Consider the following 19,295-nt stretch of genomic DNA (forward strand, 5'->3'; position numbering starts at 1 on the left):
TTCCACAGTACCGAGGCTAGAGTCGACTTCCGGAGCGTTGCACTGTGGGTAGCTATCCCACAGTTCCCGCAGTCTCCGCTGCCCATTGGAATTCTGGGTTGAGATCCCAATGCCTGATGGGGCTAAAACATTGTCGCGGGTGGTTCTGGGTACATATCGTCAGGCCCCCGTTCCCTCCCTCCCTCCGTGAAAGCAAGGGCAGACAATCATTTCGCGCCTTTTTTCCTGAGTTACCTGTGCAGACGCCATACCACTGCAAGCATGGAGCCCGCTCAGGTAACCGTCACCCTATGTCTCCTGGGTGCTGGCAGACGCGGTACGGCATTGCTACACAGTAGCAGCAACCCCTTGCCTTGTGGCAGCAGACGGTACAGTACGACTGGTAGCCGTCATCCTCATGTCCGAGGTGCTCCTGGCCACGTCGGCTGGGAGCGCCTGGGCAGACATGGGCGCAGGGACTAAATTTGGAGTGACTTGAGCAGGTCATTCTCTTTAGTCCTGCAGTCAGTCCTATTGAACCGTCTTATGGTGAGCGGGCAGGCGATACGGACTGCTAGCAGTCGTACTATACCATCTTCTGCCGAGCAGCCATGAGATGTGGATGGCATGCAGTCCTTCTGCACCGTCTGCTGCCAGCCAAAGATGTAAAAGATAGATGGAGTGGGTCAAAACAAGAAATAGACCAGATTTGTTTTGTACTCATTTGCCTCCTCCCCTGTCTAGGGGACTCATTCCTCTAGGTCACACTGCAGTCACTCACAGAGAAGGTGCAGCGAGGTAAATCTAGCCATGTATCAATCAGAGGCCAGGCTAACCTCCTTGTTCCAATAAGAAAGATAACTTAGGTGCACCATTTCTTATTGGAACCCTCCGTGAAGTCCTGCCTGAAATACTCCTTGATGTACAGGCACCCCCTTTGTTGATTTTAGCTCCCTGAAGCCAACCCTGTAAGCCGTGTCGTCAGTCGCCCCTCCCTCCGTCAGAGCAACGGCAGACAATCGTTCCGCGCCTTTTTTCTGTGCGGACGCCATACCAAGGCAAGCATGGAGGCCGCTCAGCTCACTTTGGCAATTAGGAGCACATTAAACACCACACGCATTATCCAGCAGTATATGCAGCACCAGAACCTGGCAAAGCGATACCGGGCGAGGAGGCGACGTCAGCGCGGTCCCGTGAGTGATCAGGACATGGACACAGATTTCTCTGAAAGCATGGGCCCTGCCAATGCATGCATCATGGTGCTAATGGGGCAGGTTCATGCTGTGGAACGCCGATTCTGGGCTCGGGAAACAAGCACAGACTGGTGGGACCGCATAGTGTTGCGGGTCTGGGACGATTCCCAGTGGCTGCGAAACTTTCGCATGCGTAAGGGCACTTTCATGGAACTTTGTGACTTGCTTTCCCCTGCCCTGAGGCGCATGAATACCAAGATGAGAGCAGCCCTCACAGTTGAGAAGCGAGTGGCGATAGCCCTGTGGAAGCTTGCAACGCCAGACAGCTACCGGTCAGTTGGGAATCAATTTGGAGTGGGCAAATCTACTGTGGGGGCTGCTGTGATGCAAGTAGCCCACGCAATCAAAGATCTGCTGATATCAAGGGTAGTGACCCTGGGAAATGTGCAGGTCATAGTGGATGGCTTTGCTGCAATGGGATTCCCTAACTGTGGTGGGGCTATAGACGGAACCCATATCCCTATCTTGGCACCGGAGCACCAAGCCGCCGAGTACATAAACCGCAAGGGGTACTTTTCGATAGTGCTGCAAGCTCTGGTGGATCACAAAGGACGTTTCACCAACATTAACGTGGGATGGCCGGGAAAGGTGCATGATGCTTGCATCTTCAGGAACTCTGGTCTGTTTCAAAAGCTGCAGGAAGGGACTTTATTCCCAGACCAGAAAATAACTGTTGGGGATGTTGAAATGCCTATATGTATCCTTGGGGACCCAGCCTACCCCTTAATGCCATGGCTCATGAAGCCGTACACAGGCAGCCTGGACAGTAGTCAGGAGCTGTTCAACTACAGGCTGAGCAAGTGCAGAATGGTGGTAGAATGTGCATTTGGACGTTTAAAGGCGCGCTGGCGCAGTTTACTGACTCGCTTAGACCTCAGCGAAACCAATATTCCCACTGTTATTACTGCTTGCTGTGTGCTCCACAATATCTGTGAGAGTAAGGGGGAGACGTTTATGGCGGGGTGGGAGGTTGAGGCAAATCGCCTGGCTGCTGGTTACGCGCAGCCAGACACCAGGGCGGTTAGAAGAGCACAGGAGGGCGCGGTACGCATCAGAGAAGCTTTGAAAACCAGTTTCATGACTGGCCAGGCTACGGTGTGAAAGTTCTGTTTGTTTCTCCTTGATGAAACCCCCCGCCCCTTGGTTCACTCTACTTCCCTGTAAGCTAACCACCCGCCCCTCCTCCCTTCAATCACCGCTTGCAGAGGCAATAAAGTCATTGTTGCTTCACATTCATGCATTCTTTATTCATTCATCACACAAATAGGGGGATGACTACCAAGGTAGCCCAGGAGGGGTGGTGGAGGAGGGAAGGAAAATGCCACACAGCACTTTAAGCACAGCACTTTAAAAGTTTACAACTTTAAAATTTATTGAATGACAGCCTTCTTTTTTTTGGGCAATCCTCTGTGGTGGAGTGGCTGGTTGGCCGGAGGCCCCCCCACCGCGTTCTTGGGCATCTGGGTGTGGAGGCTATGGAACTTGGGGAGGAGGGCGGTTGGTTACAGAGGGGCAGCAGTGGCAGTCTGTGCTCCAGCTGCCTTTGCTGCAGCTCAACCATACACTGGAGCATACTGGTTTGGTCCTGCAGCAGCCTCAGCATTGAATCCTGCCTCCTCTCATCACGCTGCCGCCACATTTGAGCTTCAGCCCTGTCTTCAGCCCGCCACTTACTCTCTTCAGCCCGCCACCTCTCCTCCCGGTCATTTTGTGCTTTCCTGCACTCTGACATTATTTGCCTCCACGCATTCGTCTGTGCTCTGTCAGTGTGGGAGGACAGCATGAGCTCGGAGAACATTTCATCGCGAGTGCGTTTTTTTTTCTTTCTAAGCTTCACTAGCCTCTGGGAAGGAGAAGATCCTGTGATCATTGAAACACATGCAGCTGGTGGAGAAAAAAAAAGGGACAGCGGTATTTAAAAAGACACATTTTATAAAACAGTGGCTACACTCTTTCAGGGTAAACCTTGCTGTTAACATTACATACATAGCACATGTGCTTTCGTTACAAGGTCGCATTTTGCCTCCTCCCACCGCGTGACTACCCCCTCAACCTTCCCCCCTCCCTGTGGCTAACAGCGGGGAACATTTCTGTTTAGCCACAGGCAAACAGCCCAGCAGGAATGGGCTCCTCTGAGTGTCCCCTGAAGAAAAGCACTCTATTTCAACCAGGTGACCATGAATTATATCTCACTCTCCTGAGGATAACACAGAGAGATAAAGAACGGATGTTGTTTGAATGCCAGCAAACATACACTGCAATGCTTTGTTCTATAATGATTCCCGAGTACGTGTTACTGGCCTGGAGTGGTAAAGTGTCCTACCATGAAGGACGCAATAAGGCTGCCCTCCCCAGAAACCTTTTGCAAAGGCTTTAGGACTACATCTAGGAGAACCGCAAATGCCAGGGCAAAGTAATCCTTTCACATGCTTGCTTTTAAACCATGTATAGTATTTTAAAAGGTACACTCACCAGAGGTCCCTTCTCCGCCTGCTGGGTCCAGGAGGCAGCCTTGGGTGGGTTCGGGGGGTACTGGCTCCAGGTCTAGGGTGAGAAACAGTTCCTGGCTGTCGGGAAAACCGGTTTCTCCGCTTGCTTGCTGTGAGCTATCTACAACCTCCTCCTCATCATCATCTTCTTCGTCCCCAAAACCTGCTTCCGTATTGCCTCCATCTCCATTGAAGGAGTCAAACAACACGGCTGGGGTAGTGGTGGCTGAACCCCCTAAAATGGCCTGCAGCTCATCACAGAAGTGGCATGTTTGGGGCTCTGACCCAGAGCGGCTGTTCGCCTCTCTGGTTTTCTGGTAGGCTTGCCTCAGCTCCTTCAGTTTCACGTGGCACTGCTTCGGGTCCCTGTTATGGCCTCTGTCCTTCATGCCCTGGGAGATTTTCACAAAGGTTTTGGCATTTCGAAATCTGGAACGGAGTTCTGATAGCACGGATTCCTCTCCCCAAACAGCAATCAGATCCCGTACCTCCCGTTCGGTCCATGCTGGAGCTCTTTTGTGATTCTGGGACTCCATCATGGTCACCTGTGCTGATGAGCTCTGCATGGTCACCTGCAGCTTGCCACGCTGGCCAAACAGGAAATGAGATTCAAAAGTTTGCGGTTCTTTTCCTGTCTACCTGGCCAGTGCATCTGAGTTGAGAGTGCTGTCCAGAGCGGTCACAATGGAGCACTCTGGGATAGCTCCCGGAGGCCAATACCATCGAATTGTGTCCACAGTACCCCAAATTCAAGCCGGCAACGTCGATTTAAGCGCTAATCCACTTGTCAGGGGTGGAGTAAGGAAATCGATTTTAAGAGCCCTTTAAGTCGAAATAAAGGGCTTCATTGTGTGGACGGGTGCAGGTTTACATCGATTTAACACTGCTAAATTCGACCTAAAGTCCTAGTGTAGACCAGGGCATAGAGAGAGAGAAAACCAGGCTGCTCCCTAAACCACAGCCACACAACTCACCCCACCTTGCTCTAAGCTGGCTGTCTGGAAAACACGGTCAGCGTCTGCTCAGTGGAGTGCTGCAGAGCCCCTGTTGCAAGCAGGACCAAAGAACCTCTCCTCACCTATGCTCTTGAAGCAAGAGCTTGCAATTCCAAGGGCCTCAGAACAGCGCAGGTGCCTGCCCACACCTTACAAAGTGACCAGAAGGGGAGCTGGTGCTGCTTACCTCGTAACCGAGTGATTAGTGCACTCCGCTGTGATGTAGGAGTGCTAGGTTCAATTCCCCCATCTTCTGAAGATCGGAAAGCATGTGAGCAGGGATTTTCCAGGTGCATGTTTTAGGCAACAGAACAATTCTCATTCTCACTCCCCCCGAATTCGATGACTCTTTAAGTATTTATTCTCAATGGAACAGCTTCAACAGGAGAGAGTGAGGGAGCCCCACCTGAGAATAGCCCGTGGGTAGGGCATGCTCTTGAGAGATGTGGGAGGCCCATGTCCAAATCTTTTCTCCTCCCCAGGCAGAGGGGGTATTGAATGCAGGTCTCTGACATCCTGGGTGACTGCTTTAATCAGTGGGCTGAAAACTATAATATGGGCATCTTCCCCACCAGGTCCTCCTTGATTTTAATGGCACCTCTTCCAGGAGAGGTGCTCAGAGCATGCATACCAGATCTGTCCTCACAGGGGTTACAGGCAGGGGAGTTGTGCATACCTTCCCCTGGTGTGTGGATCATGCTGGAGCTTACATGAGAGACAGGCATCCAGATGAGGCATGACGACAACCTAAAACTGGAATTTAGAGGCCTAAATCTGGGGTTTAGGCGCTCAACTACCTGTGTAGACCTGGACCATATTTTCTACTGATAACGTGAACATAAATTCAGAAGCAAAACTTTATTAACATAAAGTAAAACTGCGTCTTTGGTGCCCCCCGCCATTTGTTAAACTTTTGTCACAAACAGTACCCCGAGCTCAGCGCCACCCAAGTCCGGCATCCCAGGCAGTCACCTGGATCGCCTGCCCCTACATTTGGACCCGTGAGAAATTCTTCTGCCAGGAAATAGTCGGTAGCAATGATGCTACAAAGCAGGAGCTAGAAGCCTTGTGGTTAAATACACCTCTCCTTTTTGTTCTTTATATTTCCATGCACTTCACAACCCTTATCGCTAATGAAAAACCACACCCCCACACCAGAGAGGCAACAGACACTTCCACAGCCCCTAGGGGTGCGTGGAGAAGCAGTGTTTGAGAGGGGGTGTGAGCAGCAATGCCAGCTGCACCATGCATCCAGATCAGGTTCTGCAGGTGGGTGCCGGGAGGAGGGGGGGGGGTTACAGGGATTGGCATGAAGGGGGCTCGGTGCGGGGAGCCCACGGGGGCCAACGGCGCCAAAATACAAGTTCACCCAGGGCATCATTTTCCCTAGGGCTGGCCCTGAACATACATGTTGATACAAAGCACTAGGCCCAGTGTGCAGGCTGGATAGTAACATACTACTGTAAGGTCCAGGCTAGCATCATAGTGACCTACACGGCTCTCCTCACTGGTGTTGGGTTCACACAACCAATTTAAGGGGAAACAATCCCACATCTGCCTTCAAAATTCAAACATCACAGGTGGAAATTAAAGTTCTTCCCCCTCCCATCCCTGGGGTGGCAGGGAGGGAGAGGGAGGAGCTTCCAGGGGCCATAGAGATGAGGTATCCGGCTTTGGGTAGACAGGGGTCCTCCAGGGGCACAGAGATGAGCTAGAAGGCTGGGTAGATGGGAATGGTTCAGGTCATAGGCGCTAGGAGGACTGGGGCTAGAGAAGCCCATTTTTGCTTTCCCATGGGGCTGTTCCCCCTCATGCCTCAGTGGCAGTGGCTGACCCAGGATCCTCAGAGTCCCCTTGGATCACAGAGGACGGTGGCAAAGAGTCTGCACAGTCCCCGGGGGCAGTGAAATTGACCTCTCTGCCTCCCTCACTCAATGCTCTCTATGGTTTGATAGTCCAGAGACTGCACAGAGTTGAGGCCTGATGCAACTTCCAGGGTCATAGAGAAAGCATGACAGAAAGTCCACAGGAGGAGGTCATAGAGCCTATGGTCTAAGGCCAGAGAGGCTGATCTCAGGGCCCCCAGGGGAGGGGGTGGAAGTCAGAAAGAGGCGAGGGGCAGGCAGGGGCGCAGGGGAAGGGGTGGAATGGGAGTGGGGAGGGGACCGAGCAGGGGCAGGAAGAAGTGGGGCGGAGACTTAGGGGAAGGGGTGGAGTGGGGGCAGGGCTGGGGCTGAGGGGGAGTTGTCCCAGGCCCCACAGCCCCCTAGGGATGGCCCTGCCCCTCTTCCCCCGTGTCTCAGGGACACAGTCTGAGCCGGGAATTACCCCCACCACCCAGAGACAGGGTCAGATTCTCGCCCCAGGGACGGAGCCCGGCAGGAAAGTGAAGATCGGGGCCTCGTCACCAGCATCAATAAATGTCACCTCCCCCCGGTCACAGTCCAGACAAACCCGGATCCTGCTGGGGACTCAACTCAGGGGCAGAGTGGTCACAGGGGAGGTGAGAGCCCAGAACTGATCCAGCGCATACCCCACAGCCCAGATCCCCTATTTGGGGCATATCTCTCCCTTCCTCCTCACAGACTCTCTGGCCAACCCCACAACCCAGGATCCCTCATCCCCCACCTCCACCTCCCAGCAATGTCTCCCCGAGATGAATCCCTCACAGCCCAGCATAGAGGGCTCAGTGTGAAATCTCTCAGGGTTGTCGGGCAGATGCTGCTGCATTTCTTCCCACTTCCCACTTTTCAAATCCTCAGACAGCACAAGGTTGGGATGAGCCGTGTCTGGATCCAGAGTCACATTCGCTGTGGGGGAGAGAGAATCAGAGCATTTGTGGCAGAGCTCAGCCCTGGGGGAGGCTGGGACCATTTTTCACTCTTCCCAGCAGCCCTGTTCTGGCTGGGACGGGCCTGGATCCCAGGGAGCTGCCTCTGTGCTGGGCACCTGAGACTGAGCAGAGATGTCACTGCAGTTCCCCACTCTGTTTCTCATTTGCCTGAAGAAGCTTCAGCTCCCAGCTTCCCCTGCTGGGCCTTCTCCATTCCCAGCAGCAGAGAAACTGGGGTAAAGGAGGGGGATGTGTCAGCCCTCAGGGCAGAGAGCTCTCAATTTAGTATTAAAGGTTCTGTGAATGTCCATGAGAACCCCATGGTCAGAGTTAAGGGTGTTTGGATGCTGCTCAGGGAGAGTGTTTCTGTTCATCAGCATAGGCATGAACTCAGCACTAAGGTTGGTGTCAGGATCTTTTGTGTGACTTCAGCTCGGGATCTCCTCTGTATTTCATGGTTTCATTGTAGTGCTGGGTGTGTCATGACTGGTGTTGGTTTGGTTGGTAACTTTAGGTGCAGTGTGTTTTCATGGGAATTTTCTTATAATTTAAAGACCGTTTTCACCTGCAACCTCACCCTGTCTTTGTGCTCCTAGGGTTTCCCCTCTTTTTGTCCCCAGTGCAAATGGCAGAGTGTCTGGAGGGGGAAAGGCGAAAAGAGGCGAGATTTCTTGCTTTCATGTTTGTAACAATATCCCCACTCTTAACTGACCTAACTTGGTTTGAATTTTGACAGAGAAACAGAGAGGGACAGGGACACACTCAGATCTTTAATATAAATATAAACAAATCTGAAACCTTCTTTTACCTCTCTCATTCAGGCATCTCACAGCAATGAAATCAACAGCCATTAGGTCTCACAACCACCCTAGGAGATACAATCTGTCAGAGAGATTTCCTTTCCTCTCATCAGCCCCTCCCAATCTCCAGACTCCAGCTGGTTTGTCTCATTCGCCTATTGCCTTTTCTCAGACCCTAGACCCAGATCCTGCAAAGACTTTAGCAGACTTTGGTCCCTTTGTTGCATCCGATGAAGTGAGCTGTACTAACGAAAGCTTATGCTCAAATAAATTGGTTAGTCTCTAAGGTGCCACAAGTACTCCTTTTCTTTTTGCAAATACAGACTAACACGGCTGTTACTCTGAAATTTGGTCCCTTTGACATTAATGGGATGTTAAGAGTTTGCAGGCTCAGGGCTCGTAGTTGTAGGTCCCTTGGGTTTATTCACTCAGCATCTCTACAGAGCTCAGCACAATGGGGCCCTCGTCCTCCATAGAATAATAAAATTGTTTAATAAGTGTTGAGATTGGAGCTGGGAGAGTGTTGGCTCAATGGGCCAAATTCACCCTAATTGGCAGAGAAATAGAGGGGGCAGTTTGCGACTCCCCCAGTCAGTGGCTCCAGAGGCCCGTGCAGACCTTGGCACAGGCAAGGCAAGTCCTGAGATGCAGCCAGAGTAGCATCCCTGTGTCTGTGACCCCCACGGGCTTTGCAAGTTGGGAGAGAAAATCAGGGACTCAAAATTAGGCCATTTTGCTAAATTTGGGCCTCAATGGTGTGACCTTTGTTAACTCATGAATGAATGTGAGACGTCCTGACACCTGGGCACCTGTTACACCAGCTCAATTGCTTTCCTGTCATTCAATAGATATGACCCCCGTGGCCAGAGCCCATCCCCTCCCACAGTCTCAGGGGCTCATCCCACTTTCCCCACCTAGATCCCTTCTCAGCACCTTTGCATTTCCTCAGAATCTCCATTAGGGCAACAGTTTTCTGGGAGAAATTGTTGAGTCTCGCTTCTAGTTCAGGAGAAATCTCCACTGGCTGCTGGAACTTCCCCTTCTCACACCTGGAGAGAAAACTTCACATTTGTACATTTCATTTAGTGACACGTTATAATTTGTTGTTAGTGAAAGCTGCTGCTCTAATGGGCCTGGAGTCAGAGCAGGTGGGACACAGGCTGTGGTCGTGAAATCTTCCCCCAAAGGTCTCATTAATATTCTTCAACTCTGTCCTGGAGAGACCAGCTCTGGGGATAAAAGGAGGCAATTGAGTCTCCGTGGCCAATTCACTCCTTGGCCTCCATGCTCTGAGGGACAGGAGGTTCCCAGGTGAAGTGTTGTAGAAATCTGTCCTCTAGGAACTAGACTGAGACACTAGCTCCCCACTCCCCAGCTCATTCCACACAGGGCTTCAAACAGCCCTCACGTGGGAAAGACTCTTGATCGCTGCTGCCCTGGGCTGAATGGTGTCCAGTACCCCAGCAATGATAGGCCCATATTCCATCCCCACAATCTTGAGGCAGCCACTCCCCCAGCGATGTGACATCTCTAGGAACTACTGGGTCAGTCTTTCCCACTGAATGGAGAATTCCAGAGTCTTCTGTAATATGGTGAGAACCTCAGGATTAAACAGATCAGAAAGATTTCTATCCAAAATGTGACCTTCCCTACACATTTTGCTGTAGAGCCCTTGGGAGATGCAGTGCTAACATCATCACCACCACCACCATCACCATCACCAAGCTCTTTCCCAGCATTGTGAAGTGTGAGGGGGAGTGAGAGAGAGCCATGTACCTGCTCAAGGTGCATCTGACATCCTAGAGAAGAGAGAGAGAGAGAGAGAGAGAGAATGTCAGTCCCACTTGACAGAGGCAGTGGTTCCCAGGGAAGGGATTTTGCAAATATAGGGAACAGAGGCCATGGATTCCCTGAGCTAATGGGGCTTTCCCTTCTCGCATATCTCTGTGTCTTTAATTCTGCAATGACCAGTTGTCATTCACATGTCAGCAATGTATGCGCCAAGTTACAGTGAGATCTCTGACTGCTGGACCCCTGTGCTTATGATTCTGGAGTCCTCCCTTCCCTGTGTGGGGATCTCCAATGTTTCTAACTCAGTCTCACCTGCAGGAATTCACTTGCTGGCTTCTGATACTTCCCCTCCAGCTCACTCATCAGCTCACTGAGATGGGAAATCTCCTCTGAGAGTATGGTGTCATTTTCTTTCTGTATCTTCACTATCTCCTTGTCCAGCTTTTCCAGCCGGGCCAGCAGGAGTCACTCTTATTGCTCCAGGAACTGCCTCAGTTGCTGAAATTCAGAAACAATTTTCTGCCTCTCCTCTTGTGTCTGTTTCTGTAAAGCAACAGGGAAAGGGCTGGTCAGGGACAAGGAAGCAGCCTGGGGTCTTTTATGGAGTGCTGAGTGTGCAGGAGGGAGAATTTCTTTGCAAACCTAAGATTTCTGACACTTGATTCTACCCTGTGGTTACTTGGGAGAGGATTCTCTTACACCTCTTTCATTTCTCCCCAATGTATCTGGAAAGGGATGTTTCCATGTCTGACGTGCTTAGGACGTTGTGTTATCAATGGCCTCTGAGAATGGAGATCCAGAGCAGCAGGAGGCAGGACTCAGCATTACACTGACAGAAGTTCCAAGGGAAAAAAGAAATCAAAGAATTCACCAACCCAAGAAATGACGCAGACACAGGGAAAGTCACAAGGGCTAGAAATTAACTCATTCACTGACACAAGAGCTTAGATTCTGCACATGAACCTAACACAGAAAATCTAGGATCATGGAGAAATGTACTGATGCCCACATTCACCAAGCCCACAGAGGAATCTGCCTAAAAACAGACCTCTCACCACAAGTCTCAGCAGGTCAGAAACAACAGGCACCTACCAGATACTCCCAGCTTTTCCCCTCTCCAGTCACTTGAAATCCCTGCAGTTTTTCTCTCTCTTCCCTCAAAGTCTTGCAATGGGCCTGATTTTTTTCCTGGAGAAAGAGAAATTATTTGGGAGGTTTCATTCTGAGGGTTCAGAAGGGTGGGTAGGGGGATGTTTTTCCACCCAAACCCAAGGTGACTGTTTGTCCTAATGGATTTATGACATCAGGGGCACCAAGGGAATGAAACCGAACAACGGAAATAGGGAGAGTGTCATATTCCAACTTGTTTCCAATTCAGTCATTTTATAAATTAGAGAGAGACCTCAATTATCTGAGTTTGACTGGTATTTATTCATTCACTAATTAGTAGCACAGCACATAACAGGAAACTGGAGTCACATGGTGGTGAATCAATTAAGGTGGTTTTCAGATTACAGAAGTGATACTAATCCCAGAAACCAACCGGGCTCCAAATATGAGCTGGGATTCTCCAAGGAGCCCAACTCCCAGTTGAATTTCAGCTCTGAAGCCCTGGGGACTGCACTGGTGTGACAGAGCGGGACTAAGTGTTAGGGCAAACTCCCAACTCGCAAATATAGACAGGCCTGCAGCTCTTGTGTTTTAAGCTGCACTGATCATTGAACAGCTTCTGTTCTGTAAAAAGTTCCCTTGTTTCACCAGTGGAAGTTGGGTTTGACAAGGATTCAACTTCTCAGCTTCTGTTTTCTAAACAAAGGATGTTTCTAGCTCTCTTCCTTGCAGAGAAAAACTTTTAAATATCACCCCAGTAGCTCTCCTTCAGCCTCTTCAACTCCTCCCCCTCCTTCCTGTTTCCTGTCCTTTCAGACTCCCAACAGCCAGTGCTCCCAATTCTAATAATTACAAGCAACATCTAAACACCACAAGACACTGGAAAGAAAGCAGTTCTACAACTTTAATTCATTTCACTTTCAATGTCCTAATGCTCCAATGTTTGGGTTTCAAACACTGACCAGGACTCTTGGTCTAAGAAATATTTTCAGTCAGATACAGAGCCTTTAAAAATAAGTTTTAAGTGCTGGAACTAGGGGTACTGGGGATGCAGCACCCCCTGGCTTGAAGTGGTTTCCATCATATACAGGGCCAGCACAGTGGCTACATGATCTCTAGATTATTCTTGGACATGATATTTTTGGAGATCTTTCTGTTTCGTCATGGACTGAACATTTTCACATTATGTGTTGTAACTTGATCTTTCACCCTTAATATAAATGAGCTGATGCTGAGCTACAGGGGTTAAGATGTTTTCCGGAACGAAATATTCTCTAATGTTTCCCTGCAGAAATGTGGAAACAGAAAATGTGGACAGACATTTTAGACTGCAATTGAAATGATTCCACAATTTGCAATTACACGTTGATTCTCCTGATCAGAATCTAGCCTACTGTCGTAAAAAGCAACATTTCCAGGGAAACCCTGATTTTCCTGAAGCCACACTTTCAGATGAGAAACATTTCTGTGTGAAAAATGTCAGCTAGCTGTAATTATGGAGGGCTTTAGCTATGGAGGAATAGAGATCTCTAATAGAGATTGTTCACATTGTTCATGTTTTAAACATAGGTGCCGACTCCGTGGGTGCTCCGGGGCTGGATCACTCACTCAGGGGAAAAAATTAGTGAGTGCTCTGCACCCACTGGCAGCTCCCCGCCCCAGCTCACCTCCACCTCTACTCTGCCACCTCCCCTGAGCGTCCCTTCCCCGCTTCTCCCCCTAGCTCCCAGCGCTTCCTGCTGCAAAACAGCTGTTTCGCGGAGGCAAGTGCTGGGAGGGAGGGAGAGGAGGGGGAACGCGGCGCCCTTGGGGAAGAGGCGGGGCCGGGACAGGGATTTGGGGAAGGGGTCCAATAGGTGCAGGGAGGAGGTGGAGTTGGGGAGGGACTTTGGGGAAGGGGTTGGAATGGGGGTGGGGCAGGGGTGGAGTCAGGGCGGGGAATGGGGGTTGAGCACCCACCAGCGCCGGGAAAAGTTGGTGCCTATGGTTTTAAAGAAAACTATTTGGATTATTGACTAAGTAAATATAAGTATTGCAGAAAGGGATCTAGGGGTCATAGTGGACTACAAGCTAAATATGAGTGAACGTGTGACACTGTTGCAAAAAAAGCAAACATGATTCTGGGATGCATTAACAGGAGTGTTGTGAGCAAGATACAAGAGGCCATTCTACCGTTCTACTCTGCATTGATTAGGCATCAACTGGAGTATTGTCTCCAGTTCTGAGCACCACGTTTCAAGAAAGATGTGGAAAAACTGGAGAAGGTCCAGAGAAGAGCAACAAAAACGATAAAAGGCCTAGAAAACATGAGCTATGAGGGAAGACTGAAAGAATTGGGCTTGTTTAGTTTAGAAAAGAGAAGACTGAGGGGGGACATGATAGCAGTTTTCAAGTATCTAAAAGGGTGTTACAGGGAGAAGGGAGAAAAATTGTTCTCCTTGAGCTCTGATGATAGGACAAGAAGCAATGGACTTAAATTGCAGCAAGGGAGGTTTAGGTTGGACATTAGGAAAACTTCCTAACTGTCAGGGTGGTGAAACACTGGAATAAATTGCCTAGGGAGGTTGTGGAATCCCCATCACTGGAGATATTTAAGAACAGGTTGGATAGACATCTACCAGGGATGATCTAGATGGTTCTTGGTCCTGCTGTGAGGGCAGGGGACTGGACTTGATGATCTCTCAAGGTTGTTATGCCAAGAAAACTACACAGGATCATTTCAGGGGACAAGACAAGAAAATGCCATGTTTATTATGATAACACAATTTGATTTATAACCAATAACTAATATCTTGGGTTCGATGCCTGTGACGGCTAACTGGCCAGGAAAGCCGGGCACAAGGAAGAGCTGGGTCTCCGTTGGGCATGCACCGATGCCCTTCCATGTTGGCTGCAGAATGGTACCCTCCCCAAAGTCTTCCATCTCATCCATCCTTTTTTGTAGGCTTTAGTTTCAATCTAGAGTCTATAGGTCTTGCTGTGTCACGCTGCCTCTGGGTTTGGTGTGATTGATCACCCGTCAATTGCAGACATGACTTTCAGCCTAGGACCTGGCTCTGATGTTTCTTCAATTGTACTTTTGTTCTTTTCTTTTGAGGGTGGACTCCTCTTACTTTGTCAGGGCTGTTGTCCGCATCTTCAGCCACTGGGTGTTTACACTTTATTTTATCAGGACAGGCTGGGGCTGGAGGTTGATTCCACCATCCATACATACCTCATTCACACATCTAAACTAAACTAATAAGATTACATTAGGCTTTTGCAAAATGGAGTAAGCATTTTTAAAATGGAGTTTGGGACAAGTTAAAATGGAGTTTGAGTTACAATATGGACAAGTGTAAGAAATGGCAAACAGTGAGCAGAAGTTACAATGTTGAAAGAGTTCAAGTTTCAGTGATTTAAGCAGCAATTGGATTGAAAGTGAAACTCAATTAGCCAGTTTCTGGGGTAACCGATTTTATGAATGAATGTTGCAATGCCAGACAGCTACCGGTAAGTCGGAAATCAATTTGGAGTGGGCAAATCTACTGTGGGGGTTGCTGAGATGCAAGTAGCCAACATAATCATTGAGCTGCTGCTATCAAAGGTAGTGACTCTGGGAAATGTGCAGGTCACACGAGATGGCTTTGCTGCAATGGGATTCCCTAACTGTGGTGGGGCTATATACGGAACGCATATCCCTATCTTGGGACCGGACCACCAGGGCAGCCAGTACATAAACTGCAAGGGGTACTTTGCAATGGTGCTGCAAGCACTGGTGGATCACAAGGGACATTTCACTAACATCAACGTGGGATGGCCAGGAAAGGTTCATGATGCTCGTGTCTTCAGGAACTCTGATCTGTTTCAATGGCTGCAGGAAGGGATTTACTTCCCAGACCAGAAAATAACTGTTGGGGATGTTGAAATGCCTACAGTTATCCTTGGGGATCCAGGCTACCCCTTAATGCCCTGGCTCATGAAACCGTACACAGGCACCTTGGACAGTAGTCAGGAGCTGTTCAACTATAGGCTGAGCAAGTGCAGAATGGTGGTAGAGTGTGCATTTGGATGTTTAAAGGGTCGCTGGCGCAGTTTACTGACTCGCTCAGACCTCAGCGAAACCAATATTCCCATTGTTATTGCTGCTTGCTGTGTGCTCCACAATCTCTGTGAGAGTAAAGGGGGAGACGTTTATGGCAGGGTGGGAGGTTGAGGCCAATCGCCTGGCCGCTGAATACGCGCAGCCAGACACCAGGGAGGTTAGAAGAGCACAGCAGGAAGTGGTGCACATGAGAGAAGCTTTGAAAACCAGTTTCATGACTGGCCAGGGTACCGTGTGACACTTCTGTTTGTTTCTCCTTGATGAAAACCCGCCCCCTTGGTTGCCTCTAAATTCCCTGTTAGCCACCCACCCTTCCCCCTTCGATCACAGCTTGCTTGCAAGGGAAATAAAGTCATTATCATTTAAAAAACATGTATTCTTTATTAATTGATTATAAAAATAGGGAGATAACTCACAAGGTAGCTCAGGTGAGGTGTGGGAAGAAGGCAGGAGGGAAGGAAAAGACCACTTTAAAACTTCTTGAATGACAGCCTTCTGTTGCTTGGGCTGTCCACTGGGGTGAAGTGGTTGGGTGCCCGGAGCCTCCCCACCTCCCTCCCCCCATGTTCTTGGGCGTCTGGGTGAGGAGGCTATGGAACTTGGGGAGGAGGGAGGGCAATTAAACAGTGGCTGCAGCGGCAGTCTGTGATCCTGCTGCCGTTCATGAACCTCCACCAGAGGCCGGAGGATGTCCGTTTGATACTGCAGTAGCCCCAGCATTGCCTCATGCCTCCTCTGATCTTCCTGCCACCACCTCTCCTCACGTTCATCGGCCACTTTCCTGTACTCTGCTATTGTGTCCCTCCACACATTCTGCTGAGCTCTGTCAGTGCCAGACGACTGCATGAGCTCAGAGAACATTTCATAGCGCATGCATTTTTTTCGCCGCCTTATCTGAGATAGCCTTTGGGACGGAGGAGGGAGGCTTGAAACATTGGCAGCTGCTGGAGTGAAAAAAAGGGAGTGAAGTATTTTAAAAGATACATTTTACAGAACAATGGCTATACTCTTCCACGGTGAACTAAACTATTCACATTACATAGCACATGTGATTTTGGTACGAGGTCGCATTTTGCATCTTATATTGAGTGCCTGCAGCTTTGGTGTTAGAGATCACACACGCAGTGCCGGGCAACAGAATTCGGCTTGCAGGCGGCCATGGTAAGCCATAGTTTTTCGGCTTCTGCAACCTTCATAACAGCAGCGCCCTCCTCTCCCATACCAAGCAAAGCAGGTTGAGTTGGCCATTTAGTGCTGCGGTTTTCCTGTTAACATGCAGCAGCAAAAACCAAACTAACCCGCCCCGCCATTCAATTTTCTGGGATGATTGCTTTATCTCTCCCCCCACTGTGTGGCTGGTATCAGGGAAGATCCCTGCTAGCCAAACATGAACAGCTCAGCGCCAAAGCTCCCCCCCACCTCCACCGCGTGGCTAACTGTGGGGAGGATTTCCTTTCAGCCACAGGCAAACAGCCCAGTAGGAATGGCCACCTCTCAATGTCGCCTTAATTAAATTCCCCTATTTCAACTAGGTTACCATGAATGATATCACTCTCCTGAGGATAACACAGAGAGATAAAGAATGGATGTTGCTTGAATGCCAGCAAACACCGGGACCATACGCTGCCAGGCTTTGTCATGCAATGATACCAGATTACTTGCTACTAGCATGGCGTGGTAAAGTGTCCTACCATGGAGGACGGAATAAGGCTGCTCTCCCCAGAAACCTTCTGCAAAGGCTTTTAGAGTACCTCCAGGAGAGCTTCATGGAGATGTCTCTGGAGGATTTCCACTCCATCCCCAGACACGTTAACAGACTTTTCCAGGAGCAATACTGGCCACGAATGCATCCCCCGTCCTCAGGGCTACTTAATCATTAAAAAACGCTTGCTTTTATAACATGTATTATATTTAAAAGGGTACACTCACCAGAGGTCCCTTCTCCGGCTTGGTTGGGTTGGGAGGGTATTTCAGTCAGGGTGATAAAAAGATCCTGGCTGTCGGGGAGAATGGTGTGCTGTGTGCTCTCCTTAAGCTCGTCCTCCTCCTCCTCATCTTCCCCATCTGAAAAATCCTCAGGCATGGAGGAGAGTACCCCATCATTGGAGTCCACGGACAGGGGTGGGGTAGTGGTGGCGGCTCCCCCTAGAATTGCATGCAGCTCAGCGTAGAAGCGGCATGTCTGGGGCTCTGTCCCGGAGCGTCTGTTTGATTCTTTGGTTTTCTGGTACGCTTGTCTGAGCTCCTTAAGTTTCACGCGGCACTGTGTTGCGTCCCTGCTGTAGCCTCTGTCCCTCATGGCCTCGGAGATTTTTTGAAATGTTTTGGCATTTCGTCTTTTGGAACATTGTTCTGATAGCACGGATTCCTCTCCCCATACAGCGATCAGATCCAGTCCCTCCCATTCGGTCCATGCTGGAGCTCTTTTTCAATTCTGAGACTGCATGGTCACCTGTGCTGATGAACTCGCCTGGGGTGAACAGGAAATGAGTTACAAAAGTTCCTGGGGCTTTTCCTGTACACCTGGCCAGTGCATCCGAGTTCAGAGTGCTGTCCAGAACGGTCACAGTGGTGCACTGTGGGATAGCTCCCAGAGGCCAATACCTTTGAATTGCGTCCACACTAACCCTAATTCGAAACAGCGATGTCGATTTCAGCGCTAATCCCCTCATTGGGGAGGAGTACAGAAATCGGTTTTAAGAGCCCTTTTTTTATGTCGAAAAAATGGCTTCATTGTGTGGACGGATGCAGGGTTAATTCGATTTAACGCTGCTAAATCCAACATAAACTCGTAGCATAGACCAAGCCTTAGCGATTGGCAGAAAAAGAAGTAGCACTGAGTGGACTTCTAGTCTCTAAAGGTCTTAATTGCTTTATTTTTGAGTGCACTTATATAATTAAAATCATCTATGTTTCTAAGTTACACTTTCCTGATAAAGAGATTTCACTACAGTACTTGTATGAGGTGAACTGAAAAATACTATTTGTGTTTTGAATGTTTATAGTACAAATATTTGTAATAAAAAATAATATAAAGTGAGCACTGTACACTTTCTATTCTTTGTTGTGAGAAATCAGCATATGAGAAAACGCAGAAAAACATCCAAAAACATTTAACAAATTCCAATTGGTATTCTATTGTTTTACAATGTGATTCATTGAAATTAATTTTTCTAACCCCAATGAATTTTTTTGAGTTAATCACACGAATTAACTGCAATTAATCAACAGCCCTACTATCTTCTTCCAATTTTTTAACAACACCAGTTTACATTTCAAAGTTCTACTCTATATTACTTGGAGTGGCCCCAAATACCATTTACACAGTTTTCTAACATGTCTCTAAAGGTTGAATCTGGGTCAATTAGCCTGCAAGGTTCTTAACTCTTTTGGGCCAGGTGTCACAGAAGTTTAGATCGTGTGTGAATTCTCCCATGTTTAATGAGGTGTGATCTCTGTGTACAACTTTTGCTCAGTCCAAGCACTTATGGAGTCTTGTGGATTCCTTGATGTAGAACAAGGACTCATCAGTTTCTGAAATGTTTCCCACAGTCTAAGCCAGGGGTGGCCAAACTACGGGCTGCGGGCCACATCCGGCCTGCGGGACTGTCCTGACCGACCCGCCTGAGCGCCCGGCGGGGGAGTCTGCTCCCAGCCCATCCCCTACCTTCCCTGCTCTCCCGGAGCCTCAGCTGCACCGTGCGGGCAGCGCTCTGAGGGGTGGGGCTGCGTGCTCCTCCGGGAGAGTGGTGCAGCGTGTCTGGCTCCTGCCGGGCCACCAGCAGCATGGTAAGGGGGCCGGGGCCAGAGGGTTGGATAAGGGGCAGGGAGTCCCAGGGGGGAGTAAGGGGACGGGGGCTGTTGGATGGGCGGATGTTTTGGGGGGGGCGGTCAGGGGGTGGGGAACGTGGGGGGATTGGATAGGTGTGGGAGTCCCGGGGGCCTGTCAGGGGGCAGGGGT

At 49.5% G+C, this 19,295-nt stretch overlaps 1 pseudogene; it reads right to left on the minus strand.

Moving 5' to 3' along the window:
* Positions 1-6,967: 6,967 nt before the first annotated feature.
* On the minus strand, positions 6,968-19,122 carry LOC142068987 (E3 ubiquitin-protein ligase TRIM15-like; annotated as a pseudogene).
* Positions 19,123-19,295: the final 173 nt, after the last annotated feature.

This window comes from Caretta caretta, chromosome 14, assembly GCF_965140235.1.
Source record: "Caretta caretta isolate rCarCar2 chromosome 14, rCarCar1.hap1, whole genome shotgun sequence".
Classification (NCBI taxonomy): Eukaryota; Metazoa; Chordata; order Testudines; family Cheloniidae; genus Caretta; species Caretta caretta.